The sequence below is a fragment of the Cavia porcellus genome, unplaced genomic scaffold, assembly GCF_034190915.1.
Source record: "Cavia porcellus strain 051 isolate PalLab524CR breed Dunkin Hartley unplaced genomic scaffold, mCavPor4.1 scaffold_53, whole genome shotgun sequence".
NCBI lineage: Eukaryota > Metazoa > Chordata > Mammalia > Rodentia > Caviidae > Cavia > Cavia porcellus.
This window is the reverse complement of record NW_026947536.1, coordinates 2,766,270-2,786,173: the sequence shown is the minus strand read 5'-3', so window position 1 is coordinate 2,786,173 and position 19,904 is coordinate 2,766,270. Positions and strand designations below refer to the sequence as shown.

General features: G+C 40.0%; 1 long non-coding RNA gene across 1 annotated transcript in view; it reads right to left on the bottom strand.

Annotated features, from left to right (window-relative positions):
* Nucleotides 1-14,725, bottom strand: part of LOC134475070 (uncharacterized) — a 32,838-nt gene extending 18,113 nt beyond the window's left edge. The window contains exon 1 of the long non-coding RNA XR_010046028.1: nucleotides 14,613-14,725. This is a non-coding gene — a long non-coding RNA (uncharacterized LOC134475070). The remainder of the gene's footprint in view (nucleotides 1-14,612) is intronic.
* Nucleotides 14,726-19,904: the final 5,179 nt, after the last annotated feature.

Genomic DNA, 19,904 nt, shown 5'->3' with positions numbered 1-19,904 from the left:
CACAGGTATCATTTAGTTATGTTATTTCTTTGCTGACTTTTTGTCTAAGTTGATCTATTTCTTTGTGACAGTGGGGTGTTAAGGTCTCCTATTACAATTGTGTTCTTGTTTGTTTAGCTTTTCATGTCCATTAGTATTTGTCTAACATAGTTGGGTCCTCCTGTATTTGTTTCAAATATAATTATAATTGTTAGTTCTTCCTCTTGTAGTTATCCATGTAAAGGTTTGTAGTGGACTTCATTATCTCTTTTAATCATTTTGTGTTTGAACTTCACTTTGTCTGCAAACAGAATAGCTACCCCTGCTCTTTACTGGGCTCCTGGTGCATGGAAACTCTTTTCCATGCTGTGACTTTTAATCTGAGTTTCTTTTTCAGTCATATGTGTTTCTTGTATACAACATACTCTGGGATCCTATTTCTTGATGCATTCTGTCAACCTGTTTCTTTTGATAGGTGAGTTGAGCCCATTTACATTTATGGATATCACTAATATATACTGCTTTGACTTTGCCATAGTGTGTTCCTGTTATTGGTTTCCTGCTTTTCTGCATTATTTTGTTTCTTGTCCAGCCTGGTGGTTTCTTTCTGTTGTTCTGGAGATTGTGGTCATTTTTACCCCTATCTTGCATGTCTTTCAGTATTCTTTCTAGGGTTGGTTTGATGGACATGAATTGATTCAGTTGTACTTTGTCATAGAAGTATCTTGTTTCTCCTTTAAGTCTGAATGAAATTTTTGCTGGATACATTAGTCTGTGCTGAAAGCTGTTTTCCTAAAGGGCTTAAAATGCTTCATTCCAAGCTCTGCTTAATGTGAGGGCATGTACTGAAAATTCTGCTGTGATTCTAATAGGCTTTCCTTGAGAGGTGAGTTGTGTCTTTTCTCTAACAGCTTTCAGTATTCTGTTTTTATGTGGTAAGTCTTGGATCTTAATTATTATATATCTGGGTGTAGATTTATGTTGGTTTTGACTGTTTGATACTCTCCATGCCTCATTTATTTGTATATCAGACTTTTCTTATCTTTGGGGAATTTTCTGCTATTACTTCCTGTGAATTATTTAGTTCTGTCATTAGTATCAACTACTATGTCTTCACTGATGCCAGTTACTCTTACAATGTTTCTCTTGGCATCATCTTGAAGCTACTGAATTGTCACTTTATGTTGCTTCGTTGTTTTTAAAAGTTCAACCCTATCATGATCACTATGTGCAACTGTGTCCTCAATGTATCCTCAGCTTCATTCAAATGGTTTTGCCAGCTTTCAATAGTTTTTGTCTTGGATATCTCTTTGCATTTGTTTCATGGATTCTGCTTGTTTTCCATGTTATTCATGCAAAGTTTCAATTTCCCATGCTCCTGTGTTTTTAAAAAAAATTATTTCTTCTCTAGCTATGTTGAGCAACTAGTTTAATAAGGTTGGTATTTCTGTCTCTACATGAGACAGTCTTTCTAATTTGATTTCTGCTATAGCCTCATGGACTTGTTTCTTTACTTCAGTTGCTCTCTTATGAGAGATTTCTGCTGTATGACTTTTAAGATCCTCTGTTTCAGTATTGCCTGTTATTGCTCCTGATTGACTAATGTATGAGATTGCACTTTGCCAATTTGCTTGTCATTTTCAAAATTGGAGTATATAGTTTGTCTTTAAATCCCAACATAGTTTGACCTTTAGGGTCCTACTGTGTGGTGGATGTTTGTGCAATTGCTGGGTACCAAAATGAAGAGGAGAGCCAGTCACCTGAATTCCTCCTGCAGAGCCTGTTTTGTGAGTCCTATATTCTTCCCAGGCTAACTAGCCTAGAAGTATTGATGTAGGTCAACTCTTATTTCCTGCTATTTCTATCTTCAGGTTGTTGCAGGGCACCAGATCTCCCTGTTTATAATGTTCATGTCAGCCTAGGCCCTACTGTGCCACTGGGTTGCTTATAAGCTCTTTTAATTTGCTTCATTTGGGAGAGACCTTATTGGGGCACTGCTGTCCCATGTCCTCTGTATGGAGAAGGTGGCCCTCTTGTCAGGTTCACCAAGGGTTATAGTTGGAGGGAGCTTCATTTCTGCTCCTGTTTACCCACTGCAGACCTCTATTTTAGGCATAAACTCACCACATTGACTGGAGCCTGATGATGGCTTCTGTTTGCGTGAGGGGTCACTGAGTCTCTCATCAAGCAGCATGGTAATCCACTATATTCCAAGGTTTTGGGAGAAAGGGTTAGAGTCAAAGATCAATGGAAATACTAGGTCCAGGAGGTGGGGGAGTTCCTCCATGGGGTGGGCCTGAGTGGTTTTCCAGCAGGTCCTAGGTTTTCGGTCAGAGCAGTGGCCCATGTTGGCAGTCCAGGCCTCTCAGGTGCACATCCATTTCTTGCAAGGCTTCTTGTTCCTATCTCTGTTGGTCAGGGAAATAAATGCCAGATTCTACATGCAAGACAGCATAAGTACCTTCTTGTGCTGTGGTTAACAAATCAAGGCTCATGTGGTTTTGCAAAATCAACTTTCACATTTGAGATGTTTCATCCATGAGCAACACCAAGCCTAGCAAGTGAGGTTCATGGGTTGGGCCCTGCATTGACAAGGCTTTTAATCTGTACTGATGCCAGTTACTCTTACAATGTTTCTCTTGGCATCATCTTGAAGCTACTGAATTGTCACTTTATGTTGCTTCGTTGTTTTTAAGGTCCATGATTCCTGTGCTTGGTAGCAACACAGTTACCAGAGAAATCAACCAGGCCACCTTTACAATATGGTGGCACCTGTTGAGCATTGTGGCACTTATAGAACTGTTTCACAATATGGAAGATTGTCCAACATAATGTGTTTGATGGTTCCCTGGATATATGGGAAAACCCAGGTGGTGTCCCACTCATTGTGGGGATAGTTATGGTCATCCTTAGCTCACACAGACCTAAGAGGCTTCCACAGTAAGCCAATCAGTGGGCACCACCCTGATGAGCTTGTTGCCTCCCCAAATGTTTGTATCATTTTTCAGTGATACACAGTTACACAGGTCAAGTCATATCCACTGCACAATGGGGTGCCCCAATGCTGAATTTACTTGTTGCATAAAATGTGGGGCTGCATCCAGTTATGCACCTTAGTTCCCTGTTACCCAACCCCAGACATTGTACACAACAGGTCCCGGTCCCTGTGGTGTAGTCATGTTCTACAAATTAGCACCTTGCTTGCCTGGCATCTCTGATACCAGGTTGCTGCTGTCAACAAGTTTATGAGAGTGTGCTTATCTGCTCACAGGCTGTCATTTGCACATTCTGTAGCACTTGTCACATCTAGGGAGTGCTGGCTGGAATAAATTTGGGACACATTCTGTGGGCACAACTTTGTGTTATCAGCACCATTTTCCCATACCTATAAAACCCATGTTGGGACAATTTCACTCACATTTTGCTTCAACTGTTTTATCAAGTCTCATATTCCAGGGCATTATGGGTAGAGAGGAGCATTCCCAAAAGTCCCCCTTCTTAGGCTAAGGGCTCTTCCACCTCCACCTTCTGTCAAGGAGTAGGCCTATCATGAAATACTAGAGAACTCTCACAGGGACTATCCTGGTCATTGGGCCTTAACCTCAGAAGGAGGCAGTGTTCCCTGGGTCATGCAGTGTGACTTATGCAGAAGCCAGCAGTGATTCCAAGGCCTCTTTGGGGTCCAAGTGTCTATCACTTTTGAAGGCCTTCAATGTTCCCTTGGGAGTCAGATGGACCATTCCCAGTATGTACATGTCTCTTATTATTATCAGTAATCAGGTAAGTAAATATTCATCACACAAGGAGAAACCCTGCTCATGTTTTGAAGAGCAGTAAAGAGCATACTTTGTCTTTTATGTCAAAGTACACTGATATTGGTGAGGAAGTGTAGGAAAGAGACTCCTTCTGCCTTGCTAGTGGTACATTCACTTCAGAAATCATTTTGTTAGTTAATTTAAGAGTAACACATCTGACTACCTTAACATTCTGTGCATCCAATCCTCTCCATGTCATGAAGAGAATTTTATGAGATATTCACATCAACATTGTTTTCTTTTAACTGAAAACTACAATGTGAATATCCAGTAAAATCTGAATGAATAAACAAACCACAGCAAGCCATGCATTGAATGTCTGCTAAAAACATAGCAATAACCACAGAATGACTGATTGGTGAAAAAAGGTAGAAAGGTCAAATTTTGTCCAGTCATTACATACATTTGCAAAAATATGACAAGACACATGTGTGATAGAAGACAGGTCAGTCTGTACCTATCTGATACAAGAGAAAATATGCTGTTGTATCAAGAGTTGCTGTGTATGAATCCAGGAGACTTTGCTGGGGCTGCTACCATAGTAGCTCGGTGCACAGAGCTACATACTCAGTGAACTTGCCAGTAGGGCAGAATTTGCTCTCAGGCTCTGTCCCTTGCATACAAGCATGACTCAGGACAAAAGCCTGATGTCTCCTCTCTCTGTTTTCTCTTTTCTCACTCAAGGTTCATCAGCCTGTCCTCAAAGAAGCTGCAGAGATAGGAGTGATTTAATCAGAGCCTGAGATCCTCTCCCAAAAAACCCACATTACTGGGGAAAACAAATGAAAATATGAGGAGGTTGGTCACAGTTATTTTGTGTAAACTTTAATAGTACCAACACACAACCTCTGCCATATCCAGTTATTTAAGACTGAGTCAGGAACTGGGGAGATAGCTCAGGAAACAACATGTGCTTACCATGCATGAGGCCCTTGGCTCAATTTCAGCACTGCTAATGAAATATAATAACACTAATAATAATAATAAGCCACAAAGCTAGGCCCATAATATAGGGAACAGGCCACTCAGGATATGGCCATCACAAGATGAGGTTTCAGTGACTGAGCAGGTGCACGGGGAATCGGCCTGGTGGCTCACACAGGTGTGAATATAGGAGCTATGGACATAGATATGGGGATGTAGCTCCACCCATAATGCTTGCTTAGTCTGTGTGAGGTCCTGATTTGAGGCCACACCACCAATAAATAGAAGAAATTGAGATGCTTAGGGAAAATAAGGATGGCTGAATTGACGCACTTTCACCCCCTCATGAAGCCCCAAGGGAACCATGTCCAGGAGTTAAGTCTCATTTCTACTGCCATACAGCAGGATCCAGCATTGTTTGTACTGTATTCCACCTCCATCCTAACCCTTCCTAGATTTCACTTCTAGTTGTGTGCTCTATGTATATGTGATACCAGCCCACAGATTTTATAAATGTTATCTCACACCACTGATGATGTTCCCAGGTAGTAGATGCCAGGATGACCTCCACAGAGCATAAGAACACATTGGGAAGGTCCTGAGAGGCATGGTGTCATGTCTAGGTTTACACAGGAAGTCAGGAGGACAAATTCAATCCAAACCCCTGACTTTTTGCCTCAGAGCTGAGACCCTGCCTGCACTGCTGTATCCTTAGGCTTGAAAAAGTGTAGCATCCTGCCAAGGATCCATCACTTGGGTGAAGAATTTGTTGTTTATTGTGAAGGACAATGGATATACATTCTGTGGGCTTCCATGTTATCTTGACCAGGAATCTCTGTGAGATATCATGGAACAAGATCCATACAGAAATCATGGAGGGAGTGGGTGGGTACCTTTAATCATCAGTTTACTAGGCTCTGATAGATGTAATGACTAGATTCAACATAATGTTGTCTTGTGCTTCAGTGTTGTGCAGGCCACACAGTCACCCTGCAGAACAGACGAGGTACTACCCACATTACTGTGAATGCACCTAACTTACTGGCCTCTGTACATGTGAACACATAATAAGGTAAGGAGAGTACCACTAAGGCACATAGAAAGGGGTGATGCATCATTATATATACTGAAGATGGAGGAAAGGCAGGCAGGACCCCTACCCTCTGTCCAAACACTTTGAAGATATTTATAGTACAGCACCCCTGCAGAGTGACTATGAGTAAAGTAACACTGCAGATACCACTCCTCCTCACAGAAACAACATGTCACAAGGGTGGTAAAGTTAGGTATATGTCAGGCTTCCCTGAAGAATGGAGGAAAGGTGGTCATAGCACTATTAGGAACTTCTGTCAGCACATGAGGACAACCTGGGTCAGCACTGCCACATTCCAGGCAATGAAAAGATTGGGGCTGGGATCTCTGCAACAGGCACAGGAGATTGATGTCCAACTCTACAAGATGCCCAGTTGAGTTCAACCAACCTAAGCTCACTGAAAATGAGAACTGCAGTCAGGAAGGTTTGGCCTGGGTCTGTGGGCCTCTGGGAAGACCATTGGTCATTTTACACAGACAGACTCAAACACTTGCGACCTCTAGCAACACTGAGGCAAGCAGAAGTGAGTGGGTCAAAGAATGGGAAGCTTTCCTGAGTTGGATTTGTGCACAGAACAGTCTGTTACAGGCACTGGAAAGTTCTAGAGCCTGCAAGGAACAAGGACAGTTGGTGATTTTTCTCCTGCTAACAGAGGGTAGTACTTAGCTGAGCTCAAGTCCCACATGCAGAATTTATGATAGATCCATTTCCAGTGACCTCTCCAGCTTTGGTAGCAAAGTGAAAACTAAGGCCATGCACCCTGTCTTGAGGAATTATAGAGCTGAGGCTTTTACTGGCTCCACAGCAAGCATCCTGAGCTCCACTCAGGGCCAATCCTGAAAAGCACCTGCCTTTCCCTTCCCCTCCCCTTGTACCCCTTGTATTATTTTCAGTTTATATTTCTACTCCTAAGTCTGTAATTCTTCTAAACATTAAATTCTAGTACAATTTAAATTAAAAATTAAGATACTATTAGTTTCATCATGTTAAATTCAGTAACATATAAGCACATCATCAATTTGTACAATTTCCACATTTGATGAGTTCCAGCTTTCTGCTCGGTTTTGGAGCCACCCAAACCCCTATCCTCTCCTGCTATAACCCACCCAATTCTGACCTTTTTCTCACTGTGATTTAGTACTCTGGGTCTTTAATAACCTTTTATCAGATTCTTGTCAAATTTTACCGTACGACAGTTGCTGCTATTGCTGTTTGATAGAAGAGAAAACCCCAGATAGAGAATGAGTTCATTCTGTGAGAGATAAAAAATTCTTGTAATTTAGAGCAGAAATCAATGCAATAGACACTAAAAAAAATCCAATAAATCAACGAATCAAAGAGTTGGTTCTATGAAAGGATAAATAAAAGGCCTAGCCAACCTTATTTAAAAAAGGGAAGAAAAAGCTCAAATTCATGCAATAAGGAATGAAAAAGGCCAAATCACGACAGACCCAATAGAAATACAGAAGATCATCAACACCTGTTTTGAAAACCTCTACTCTCAAAGGTTTGATAAAATAGAACAAACAGACAGATTCATAGAAGCATATGAAGTACCAAAGCTAGGTCAAGAAGATGTAAAACTGCTGAATAACCCAAATTCTATTAATGAAATTGAAAATGTAATTAATCCTTACCTACAAAGAAGAGCCCAGGCCCAGACAGATTCACTGCAGAATTCTACAAGAAATACAAAGAAGACCTAATGCCAACACTCCTCCAACACTTCAATGAAATTGAAAGGGAAGCAATCCTTCCTAAGACATTCCTGGAAGCAAGTATTACTCTAGTACCAAAACCTTAGAAATACCCAACTGAAAAAGAGAACTACAGGCCAATCTCCCTAATGAACACTGATGCAAAAATCCTCAATAAAATATTGGCAAATAGGATGCAGCAAATCATCAAGAAGATCATACACCATGACCGAGTGGGATTCATCCCAGGCATGCAGGGATGGTTCAATATACGTAAATCAATAAATGTAATCCACCATAACAATAAAGTCAAAAGTAAGAATCAGATGATCATTTCTATATATGCAGAAAAAGCTTTTAATAAAGTCCAACATTCATTTATGATAAGAACCTTGCAGAAAATTGGAATGCATGGTTTTTACCACAACATAATAAAGGCCATTTATGACAAACCAAAATCCAGCATCATACAAAATGGCCAAAAATTGAAAGCACTTACTTTAAAATCAGGCACAAGACAAGGATGTCCCTTTTAACCACTCCTATTTAATTTAGTATTGGAAATATAAGCCAGAGCAATTAGACAAGAGAGAGAAATAAAAGGTGTAAAGATTGGAAAAGAAGAAGTTATCATTATTTGCAAATGACATGATACTCTACACAGAAGACCCCCAAAACTCCATTGAAAGACTCCTAGATATAATAAATAAATTTAGCAATGCAGCTGGAGACAAAATCAATACTCAAAAATCAATAGCATTCCTATACACTAACAACAAAGTCACAGAGAAAAAAATAAGAGAAGCCACACCCTTCACACTAGCAATCAAAAAAACGAATATTTAGGAATTACTCTCACAAAAGAAGTGAAAGACCTATACAGGGAAAATTATACACTGAAAAATGAAATTGAAGATGATTTCAGAAACTGGAAAGACATCCTTTGCTCATGGATAGGAAAAATAAATATTGTGAAAATGGCCATTTGCCCAAACCTTTATACATATTCAATGCAAGCCCAATAAATATACCATCAACATACTTCATAGTTCTCAAGAAATCACTCCTAAAATTCATGTGGAGTGAGAAGAGACCTAGAATAGCAAAGACAATTCTTAGTAGCAAAGGCAAGGACGGAGGCATCACAATCCCTGACTTGAAGTTATACTACAAAGCAATTGTAGAAAAATCAACATGCCACTGGAATCAAAACAGAGCTAAAGATCAGTGGAATAGATTAGAAGATACAAACAAAACTACAAACACACTCAACCACCTTATCTTTGATAAAGGGGCCAAACATGTTCACTGCAAGTACAACAGTCTCTTTAATAAACGGTGGTGAAAAACTGGCTCTCCATATGCTGAAAACTAAAACTAGACCCATGCCTATCACCAGGTACTAAAACAAAATCTAAATGGATCAAGGATCTAAATATTAAAACAGAAACACTAAATTTATTGGAAGCCAAATTGGGTAAAAACCTTGAAGACACAGGGGTAGGTAGAGAATTCATGAACAAGACTCAAACTGCATGGGAAATGCTTCCCAGAGTCAATAAGTGGAATCACCTCTTATTAAAAAGTTTCTGCATGTCAAAAGAAATGTCTAGCATAGTGAAAAGAAAACCTAAGAATTGTGAAAAAAATCTTAGTGAACTGTCCCTCAGACAAAGGACTTCTTTCTAAAACATATAAAGAATTAAAAAAAATCAGACACCCAATATTCAAAGACCCAATCCAAAAATGGGCATCTGAAATGAATATACAACTCTCAGATGAAGAAATACAAACAACAAATAAATACATGAAAAAATCTTCATCATCAATGGTCATTAGAGAAATGCAAATTAAAACCACACTGAGATTTCATCTCACTCCTGAAAGAATCGCCAAGATCAAGAAAACCACCAACAACAAATGTTGGAGAGGCTGTGGGGAAAAAGGAACTCTCCTGTACTGTTGGTAGGAATGTAGACTGGTGCAAACATTGTGGAGGTCAGTGTGGATATTTCTCAGAAACCTGGGATTGAAAGCCCCATTTGACCCAGCTATACCACTTCTAGGCATATTCCCAGAAGAACTGAATGTATGATACCACAATGACATATTTGCACCCATGTTTATAGCAGCACAATTTGTAATAGCCAGATCTTGGAAACTACCTAAGTGCCCATCAACTGAGGAATGGATAAAACAGTTGTGGTATTTTTATGCAGTGAAGTACTACTCAGCTATAAAGGATGCTCACATTGAGATATAAATAAATGGATGCAGCTTGAGAACATACTCATAAGTGAAATAAATCCAACTCACATGTATAAATACCGAATAGTTTCCCTAGTGTAAGAAATGATAAGAATACATAAAAGTACATGGTAATCATGATTCCCAACATATTGATTTGAAGCCATATAATGTTTTCATTCATTAATTGGAATGGTTTTAATCTGAGTTGTTTGATTTTATTGTCTGTGATAGAACGAATAGCTATTTGAAGAAAATTAGACAACGTAATAGCTAGTGCTGATTTAATATCATCCTGTTTTGAAGTCCCATCAAGTTGTTGTTCATCTGTTTCCATTGGTTTTAACATGTCGTATCATACCATATTTTAATATGTGCAATAGTATAAACAAAAATTTTTATAGGCAAAGAGATAGTGTAGAAAACATTCGGTTTCTGTTAGCTCATTCTAAATACCCTGCAGTACTTTCATTCTCTTGAAAGATTTCACACTGTCTTGATAAGTTTGATGTTATAGTACACAAAGTTATATTCAAATATTTCAAGACAAGAGACACTATGGTAACAACTATTATGTCAGGCTATCTGGTGGTGAAACACAATGATGCTTAAATTGTTCAGTTCTGACCTGTGTTGTTCTATTGATATGTCCTTTTATCTCAATCTCCCTTTTCTTTTTTTAAAAATTAATTTCTTATTATTTTTAGGTAAAACTAAATTAAAAAGAGTGGGATATATAATAGTAACTTTTTTGTTTTCTTATTAACTGATTTGATGACCCATATTGTTCTCCACATCTTGTCCTGACTGATTTTACTACATTCTGTTTTGTTTAATAGCATCAAGTTTGAGGGTATAGGTAACACTTTGAAGGCAACAAGATATTCTATGATGCTCATTATGATTTGACTATTATCTTTTTTGGAAGTCCTGTAAAGTCTGCAATGTGGGTTTTACTGGCCCTGTTCTGTACTGTTTTGTTCAAATATATTACACCAGATGATACAGGCAACTGTTTTTAAGATAGCAAGAGGCATAATGGTAACCATTGTTGATCACCTGGTATTCTCTTTTGCATTATATATTATGTCCATCCTCCTGCTCTAACTGACTCTGTTTTGCTTTGTCATGTAGGGATTTTTTGTTTTGTTTTGTTTCATTTGTTATGTTTTTATTTTTGTTTTTTTTCCTCTTCAAAGAAAAAGTTATAAGAACTTGGGAATAATAAAACCCCAAATGTGTAATTGTTATCATAAAAAAGAGAGGAAAACAAAATGATCAAAAGGATATAACTGTATGCATACTTAAGTGTATAGAACAGAAAACCATATTACCGAGTTTTGTTGGATCATTGAACAGAACTGTCGACAACTTCACCGTATTAATGTCCACTTTGTTAATCAGATGACAATATGTAATCTGTTAACTAGTGATTTCTTATTGTATTTTTTCTTGAAATTCTGTATTACTTGTAACCTCTTACTGTTTCATTTTGTTTTGTTTTTATCTTTAAATAAAAAAAAAACAGAATCACCATATTTGGCCAACAAATGCAGAAAACGCTGAGCCTCCAAAGCTGATTCATGCAGGCACACATCCCTGAGATGTGCTGAGTCTCCACCTGATGGCAGGTTTTAAGGCAGATGCCGAATAGCACTGGGGAGAATAAGGGTGGCAGACCAGAGACCTGTCTGGCAGCTAATATCAGAGTGATACACACATTTGTCCCTGGACCTGGCAGGGTAACAACAGACTTTTATCCCTTACAGAGAGCTGCACAACTTTGCAAGATATCCTTGAGATGAGTTTGATTCACAGCTATTTGAAGCAGGAAGGAACTGGGACCATTCCTCTCTTCCATGTAAATGGTGTGTGGTACCAGTGTGGGTCATAGGAAGCAGGGAAAGCTGCAGGGATGCTGAGATTGGTCTCCCTGGGTCCACAGGGAAAGAAGCCAAGGAATCTGATCAGGAAATAATACATGGATGTGAGAACAAGTATCTCAGTTTTGAAAGGGAAATGTTTCTGACATCAATGTGCATCCACACATAGACCTGTAAGAATCTGTGTGTAAGAATGGTGTCTCAGCAGTGTAGTTACTTATGGTGACCATGGCTAAAAATAAAAAAGAATTTTAAAAACAGATGTTAGTGTAGTTCAGTGCAAGTCCCTTGTCATAGTTTATATTTGTGGCCCCCAGGCATCATGCCTTTATTGTTTAGGGCTTGCAGTGGGGATGTGAGTACTACACTGGCCTAGGGGTAGAGCCAGGATGTGATGTAATGGCAGGAAGAAGTTGTGACTGTGCTTTTGCCTGTTTCTTCCTTGCTGTTTGCAGCCATCATGAACTGCGGCCCTGCCATGCCACCCTGCCTTGGAGCCAACTGAGTATGGAGTGAAACCTCCACAAACCTTAAGAAATAAACCTTTCGTTTCCCAAATTTTGGCATCCAGATTTTTGTCTCAGCAAAAAGTAAAAAGTAACTAAGAGAGCCCTGCATCCAATTCCTAGAATTCAGTTAAGGAAAAACAAACAAACAAACAAACAAAAATTGGGAGCAACCTGAAGGGCTGCAGAGTACTGCTGCCTGATCTTTCTGAAGAGCAGCGGGCCCCAAGTACCTTTAGCCTCCATACAATTCTTGAGCACTCTGATTTTAAAAAATGATCATTTCCATGAGGGATGTGGAACACCCAAAAATAAAACATCTCAGTCATGGTGGACAAGAAATTTTCAGTTCTCTACTAAACTGTATGGTGACTACAGTTAACTAAGAAGGATAGATTTCAAAACTCCTAAACAATGGGATTTGCAGTCCCAGTCACTGTGAAAGAATTTGTAGGTTTCTAGGATGGTAGGTACATTAACTAGATTGATTCTTTCCACAAAGGAGCCATAGATCAAAAGCACATTTTACCCCATAAACATACATAATTATTGTGATTTTGTAAGTAAAGAGAGCCTGTACCTGTACTCCCAGAACTCTAGGAGGTAAGGAAGAAGGACAACAAGGTTAAACCAAACCTGGGGAATTGAGTAAATTATTTAGACACTGTCTCAAAAAGCAAACAAATAAGAACAAAATTTAAAGGTGCAGGGGCATACACCTCATGCAGAAATCCCCAGCATCACTGAACATAGTACATAAACTGCATAGTATGAAACTGCAGTTTCTTTTTTTTTTTTTTTTGGTCTTTTTTGAGACGTGGACTTCCTATGCAGTTTAGGCTGGCCTTGAGCTCACTTTTTAGCCCAGGCTGCTTTCAAACTTGCAAGGATTCTCCCACCTCAGCCTCCTGAGTGGTGGGATTACAGGTGTGAGCCACCACACCCGGCTGAAAAATTTCATAGTTTCATACTATGCAGTTTTGCAGTATATAAATTTATATAAAGTATGATATAGTGTATAAATCATACTATATAGTTTCATAGTATACAAACTGCATAGTATGAAAACTTTATAAAAGTGTTTTCATATTTTCTTTATTAGTATCTACTTATGGTACATTAAAATAAGAAAAGAGGAAAAAGGGGTTGTTTTTTTGTTCTGAGACAAGGTCCTGTTATGTACTGCAGCCTGATCTTGAACTTAGCAAGTATTTCAGGCTAGCCTGGCATTCACTGTGATCCTCCTGTCTAACCCTCCAGAGTGCTGGGATTACAGGTATGCACCATCATGCCCAGCAAGAAAATATTTTTTACTTCATTTTTTATTTTTATGGTAATAAAACGAAATGAAACAAAACAGGATAGAGTCAATCAAAACAAAAAAAAATGAACATGGTACATGACTTAAAAATAAAGTCCAACTGTGGCTGTGTGGCCTGTCTCTCAGACTGCACAGAAAATGACTCAACCTCTTGTTGAACACCAAATTTGCCAAGAGATTTGGGCAAATACCTATATTTTGAAAGATGTAAACGTGTCTTGTTTAGGCACCAATTCATATAAAGTGGCAGGGAAAGAGCAGAGAACTTTGACTTAGTATTTCCAAATTCCGGAATTTATCCCAAGAAAAAATGATATATGTTCAATGAAAATTTTCTAAGAGGAACTAGACTTATGTACATGGTCAGTAACAGGATAACTAAGGATAACTACAGAATTCTACAACTCTACCTATGCATATAATATAAATATTCAACACTATACAAATATATAAATGATGTGAGCAGAACTGGGGAGTAATGGTCAGAGACAGCAGAATAGGGACAAGAAGGATATTCTGCAGCAGGGTTCAACAATGTGTGTGCAGTATTTTTGTGGACTTAAATTGTGGAATCACACTTCCTCATGCCTCAAAGCCCCATGCCGCCTTCAGACTCCTCACAAAACTAAACACCCCTCACAAAACCTAAAGACCCAAGTAGCGCCAATATTAAAAGAAGCAGAAAGCCCCTTATCAATGAAACGGAGTGGAGCCACGGCATGTGCAGGTAGAATAATAACTGCTATCTTACTGTAACATCTCAGTCCTCTCTCGGTTCCTGCAGGGAGGAGCTCCTAGTGGAATGAAATTGTCGGTTTGGGGGGTAAATATCCGCGGCTCAGCATGGCCAGGCTCACTGACAGCTGAGGCCATGTGAGACCCCAAGCCACCTCCTGCAGGCCCCACACCAGGGCTGGGCTGCCTGTAGCCTGGCTGTGCTGACCCCCGACGGAGAGGAGGGAGGAAGGGAGAGAGGTGCCCTGCGGGCAGGGCCCGGGTCGCCCCCAGCGCCGTTGCATGCCACCGCCCCGGCCCGTCACACCACCATAAGGCTCCCTGCCTGGAAACCTGCGCCCACTAACGTGGGGGCCACCGGGCCACGCCCCCCCGCTCACTGCCTGCTCCCGCCAGCCTACCTGGCCCATACCTGAGCTCAGGCCCTGACGCAGCCTAGGCCGCTGAAGGAAGAGAGCACTGGTCTTCAGACAGCATCCCTAGCGGCAAAATGGCGACTCAAAGCACAAGACCGGCATGCACTGCGAGGGCAAGGCGGGGCGCGGGCAGGTCTGAGTCGGGATGCAGAGGCTCAAGCTCAGGCCGTCCGTGGGCGTGGCCCGCCGGGTGTGGGGCGGGGCAGCAGAACCTTTGGTCCTGGAAGGGGGTGGGGCGAAGGGTGTGAGGGAAGGGTAAGGGGCAGGGCTAGAAGTTGGGACAAAGCAGGCGCTAAGCCTGCCAGTGGGGCAAGAATGAGGCAGTGGGCGTGGCAGTGGGGTTTAGGGTCCCGCTGAAGCAGGGTGTGGCTGCTGGTGGAGGTTTCTGATGAGGCTTCTGGGAGACTCTGAGCCCCAGACCCAGTATGACAGGAAGCAGAGGAGTGGACTGAGTCCCAGACTTGGAATTTATTGGTGTCTTGTAGCTCTGAAACCTTGGGCCCACTGCTTCTCTTCTTGGAGCCTCAATTTCCACTACTGTCATTCTCCTATTACTTTGTTTTGAAATATTGTGGATTTTTTTCCATTCAAAAAACAAACCATGATCAATGGCAATACTCCTCTCTTGGCACTGCTGTGAAGATCCGATGGAAACCCTGCAGAGCTCTTCCCATGGCTCCTAGCACATAGCAAGTGCTCAGATACATTGTTGTTATTTGCATTGTTGCCCTTCTTTTATTACAGAGAAACGAGTGCTTCCAGAATTCATTGTCTGATGTTTTCATATCTTAAAAGTATGTTTACATGTTAATATAATGTATTAACAAGGTTCTTTCGCAGTTATCAGTGTCAGGCCAGGGCCTCTTTGAGGCGCTTTACATATGTTAATTCTTACAAGAGTGTGAGTTAGCAATTATCTTCATTTTCATTGCTGCGTGAGACTAAACACCAAAAATAAATGCTTTTTCAAAGGACAAAGCAGTGGACAGAATTTTAACCAGCGGGCCTTACACCAACACCTCTATTAACTAACCCATACTTAGCACAGCACCGCTGCAGTTCCGCTTTGGATTTTTCACATGAGTGAGGCATAAAACTGTTCATGGGAGGTTGCACAGCTAGGTAGAGGCAGTTTTTGTCAGGGTTCACTATAGGATCAGATTCAATTTCTCTCTTTGTGTGTGTGTGTGTGTGTGTGTGTGTGTGTGTGTGTGTGTGTGTGTGATATAAAGGATTTGCAAATTTAGGCTTAGGATGGCCACCTGCAGAGTCAGGTGGAGAAGAGCTCAAAAGGGTCAGGTGCTCCTTGGAGATGCAAAAACTCCAATCACAAGTCTGAGGCCTGGAGCTCACTGAAGAGTCCCTGAAGAGTCTCTGGCAGGGAGCAGAAGAATCTGTGCTAGGTGCCTGGAAATGGACAGCTAAGGTGATGACAAGGATTCAAACTCTTCTGAAGAGGCAGAAGCCATACTTTCTCCTTTCCCTTTTTACTGCCTCCAGGATGCAGGCCTATTGGTTGCCCACCACACACAGGGAAGGTCTTCCATCTTCAGTGAGTCAGTAATCTACACACAAACACAAAATTGTGCTGAAACGATCAGCTAGGTGTTCTTTGTTTGTTGGTTTTTGGTTTTGTGAGACAGGGTTTTGCTATGGAGTTCATGCTGGCCTTGAACTCACTGTGTTGCCCAAGCTAGTCTCAAACTCAAAGATTTTATTGCTTCAGCCTCCCAAGTGATGAGTTTACAGGTATGCACACCTATACCAAGTTCCTCCTTCATTTGAATGCACTTATTCCATCATTTTGCCATTTTATTTGAAACAGTTCTGGAAGTCCTCTTATGAGTATCTTTAGTTGTGCTGTTGTGGCTGCCTCAATATATTGAATCAATTCAAAATACTCATCTTTCATCGTCATTTTGATTTTCAGAAAAGCCACAGGGGTCCAGATCTGGTGAATGAGGTGGATGAGGACACACCGTAATGTATTTATGAGACTTTCTTTCCATTGGATGGCACTCAGCAGCACCACTACCTATAATGTTTATTCCAATATCTAAAGACACTCTCAAAGAGAACTTCCAAATTGCTTCAGAAATTGCAAGAACAAATGGAGAATGTTTTTGAAGTTAGGATGTGTATTTTATTTATTTGTCTAAATAGGTGCTTTTTAAGAAGGATTAATTGTCACATGTCACTATTGTAGTGCATCTAAAAAGTTTAAGTATTAGCTGTATATTTTGATCACCCCTTGTACTTCTTCCTTGAGGTTTTTAGTTAAACATCTACAAATTCAGTGTCCCCTATACAACATGATTGTGACCAGAAGTGTTTGGAATTTCTATATTTTTTATTTGTTGGAAAATTTGCATATACATAATAAGTTATCTTGAGGATGGGACACAAGTTTAAATATGAAATTTATTTATGGTTCACATACACTTCATAGTCATAACCTGAAGATAATTTTATACAATACTTTTAATAATTTTGGGTTTGACATGTGTATTGTGTTGTTTCTCTGGTGTGGGAAGCTGAAAATGTAGATAAGCACTAAAATAATATATATATTGTGAACATTTTCTAATGAAATAAGGAATTAGGCATGTAGGAGGGAGAAAAGAAGGAAGAGAAAAGAAACAATTGATGAGAAAAGAAGCCAACAAAGATTTCATAAACAAGGAAGGGAAGGGTGTTGAAGCAAGGTTAGGGGAATGGAGAATAACACATTCAAGCTTTTAATGTACGGTACAAATTTCCCATGGTTTACATGATCATTATTTGCACCTAAAATATACCAATAATCTTAATGAAAAAATATTTTGTGTTTGAGACAAAATTTCTTGTGAAATTTTTCACTTTTGGCACTGTATCAGTACTCAGAAGTTCTAGACTTTGAAGCATTTCAGACTTCAGGATTCAGATTAGGAATGCTCAGCTGACATTTGGGTAGTGATTGGATAAATATCCCTCCACCTCAATAGACTGTAGGCTTCTTGATGAGAGTATGACAGCAGGCTCTTTGTCCTGGTTAACCTCAGTACCCCTCAAGCCTCATGCCATCATGGGTGTGACCATATCTATGTTTTCTGATTGGTTGTTTTCTAGCACTCAGATTGGTGGTATGAGTACTACACCAGCCAAGGGTGGAGCGAGCATGCAGTGTACCTGAGGAAAGAAGGCTTGTGTTTCTCTTTTGCTGTTCATGCCTGATGTTTGTAGCCACCATAAACTACTGCCCCTCAGCCATGTCATTTAACCTTGGAGCCAACTGAGTATGGACTGATGCCTACAACCTGTAAGAAATAAACCTTTCCTTCTTTCATGTTGGGCATCAGATGTTTTGTCTCAACAACCAAAGTAATTAAGACAACTTTTAATTACTGTTTCTCAGTACCCAACTCAATGCCTGACACAAGAATAGTGTAGTTTTGTTGACAGAAAGAAAGTAAGCAATAGCTCAAAATTTTAGATTTGTATCACACAGAATTTCACTACTTCCAAGGCTCTGCAGTGAAATGAGGTCTCATCAGTTTTCCTCTCTGCTGGCACTAAGCTTGTCATTTCTTTTGCTTTATTATAGCAAATAATGCTCCTCTATCCAGTTTTCACTTACCCTTTGGTCTTAGAAATCAATTTTAAGCCATTATACAATCTTATGCTAGGCATGTAACTCAGAACCGCCTTCATGCTGGGTAAGTCCTTTACCTCAAGACACATTCCAGCCCTCCATTTTTTATTCCTGGAGTTTAGGCTGTGGGAATCTATTGTAGTGGATGTCCAGCCCAAATGACTCACCAGGGAACTGCAGTTTTAGCTGCAAGCTGACTGAAGTTCCATGACAGTCTACTGTAATCAAGAACTATCCAACTGAGCATAGTCAAACCAAAAAATTGAGTAACAATTATAAAATTTTGCAATAAGGCACTGAGTTTGGGAATGCTTTGTTATACAACAATGGCTAATGAGCAAGAAAGGAGCAAAAGAGGCACTATTCACAATAACCAAGGCAAGAAATCAGGCTACATATCTGTCAGCTGGTCAACGGGCAAAGCAAACATGGCATGCACATGTGCACACATGTACACACACATCCTACTCAACCATAAAGAAGAATAAAATCTGGTTATATGCAGGAAAATGCATGGAAATGGAGCATACGTGTTAAACAAAATAATTCAGATACAGAAAAACATTGCATGTTTTCTCTCATATGTGGAAACTTAAAAAAAGTAGAAGAGGGACTGCACAACCTGGGAGGAGGGTTAGGGGAGAGGGAGAAGGTAGGAGAGGGGTGGATGAACTTGATTGATGCATAATATATGAAATATGAAAATATAATGAATCTCCTTAGTCTGTACAACTAGTATGTGTCAAAAATTATAGTTTTTAAAACTTAAAGGAGGTGGAATAAAATTTAAAGCATGTGGGCAGTTACATGCTAATGCAGACAATGCTGAATTGCTTGCTAATCCCTTGTCTCTTTGGTAGTTTTCATGTGATAGGAGTGCCTAAATTTCTGGGAAAACACCACTGGCCATATTCAAGGCTCACACTCTTGCATGTGGAACATCAATCAAGGGCCCAAGGCTAACAATCTTGCTATCATTTGATAGAAGGTTTTTTTTCCAAGAAATGTACTATAGCAGAATGATTCTCTGCCATCAGATGGCAAGGAGGTGGCTGTCAGACACAGGAACAGGGATGGCATGCTGACTCTCCTAATGCAGAAATGACCTTGAACAGGTCCTGTAGCTTTTCCACAGTTAGTTTTCTCCCTGAAAAATGATCACATAAGTTAGCAGCTGTAGAGACTGGAGGTGAGAAATAGCATTTTGATGGAGTTCATGAATCAGAGATGACCAGAGAGAAGTCTTTTGAAAGTGCTTCTTCACCCTTACATCTGTGGCCATCAAGGATGAAGAACAAGGCTGTCATGTTTCCCTAAGGAAAAGAAAAGGACAATGGCTTGTCCTGCAGTGGGAAGCAGCAGAGTCCTAAATCAGGTCACCTCACATGGGGGTTTTGAAAGTTTCATCATTGAATACTTTCCTCATCCTCTAGTTTTAGTTTCTCTTTATCTACCTAAATTAATCTTTTAGTAATTATGATAACATTTACACATTTCACAAAATCAAACAAACAAGGAAAAATGTAGAAATATTTGCCATTTTTCTATGTAGAGAGGTAAATGTTGTTCATACATTTTTAGCCTCTCTTTTCCTGTTAACAATTTATTGTAGACATGGTTCCAGGGTAACTGATTTAAGTTTGCATCACTGTAACAG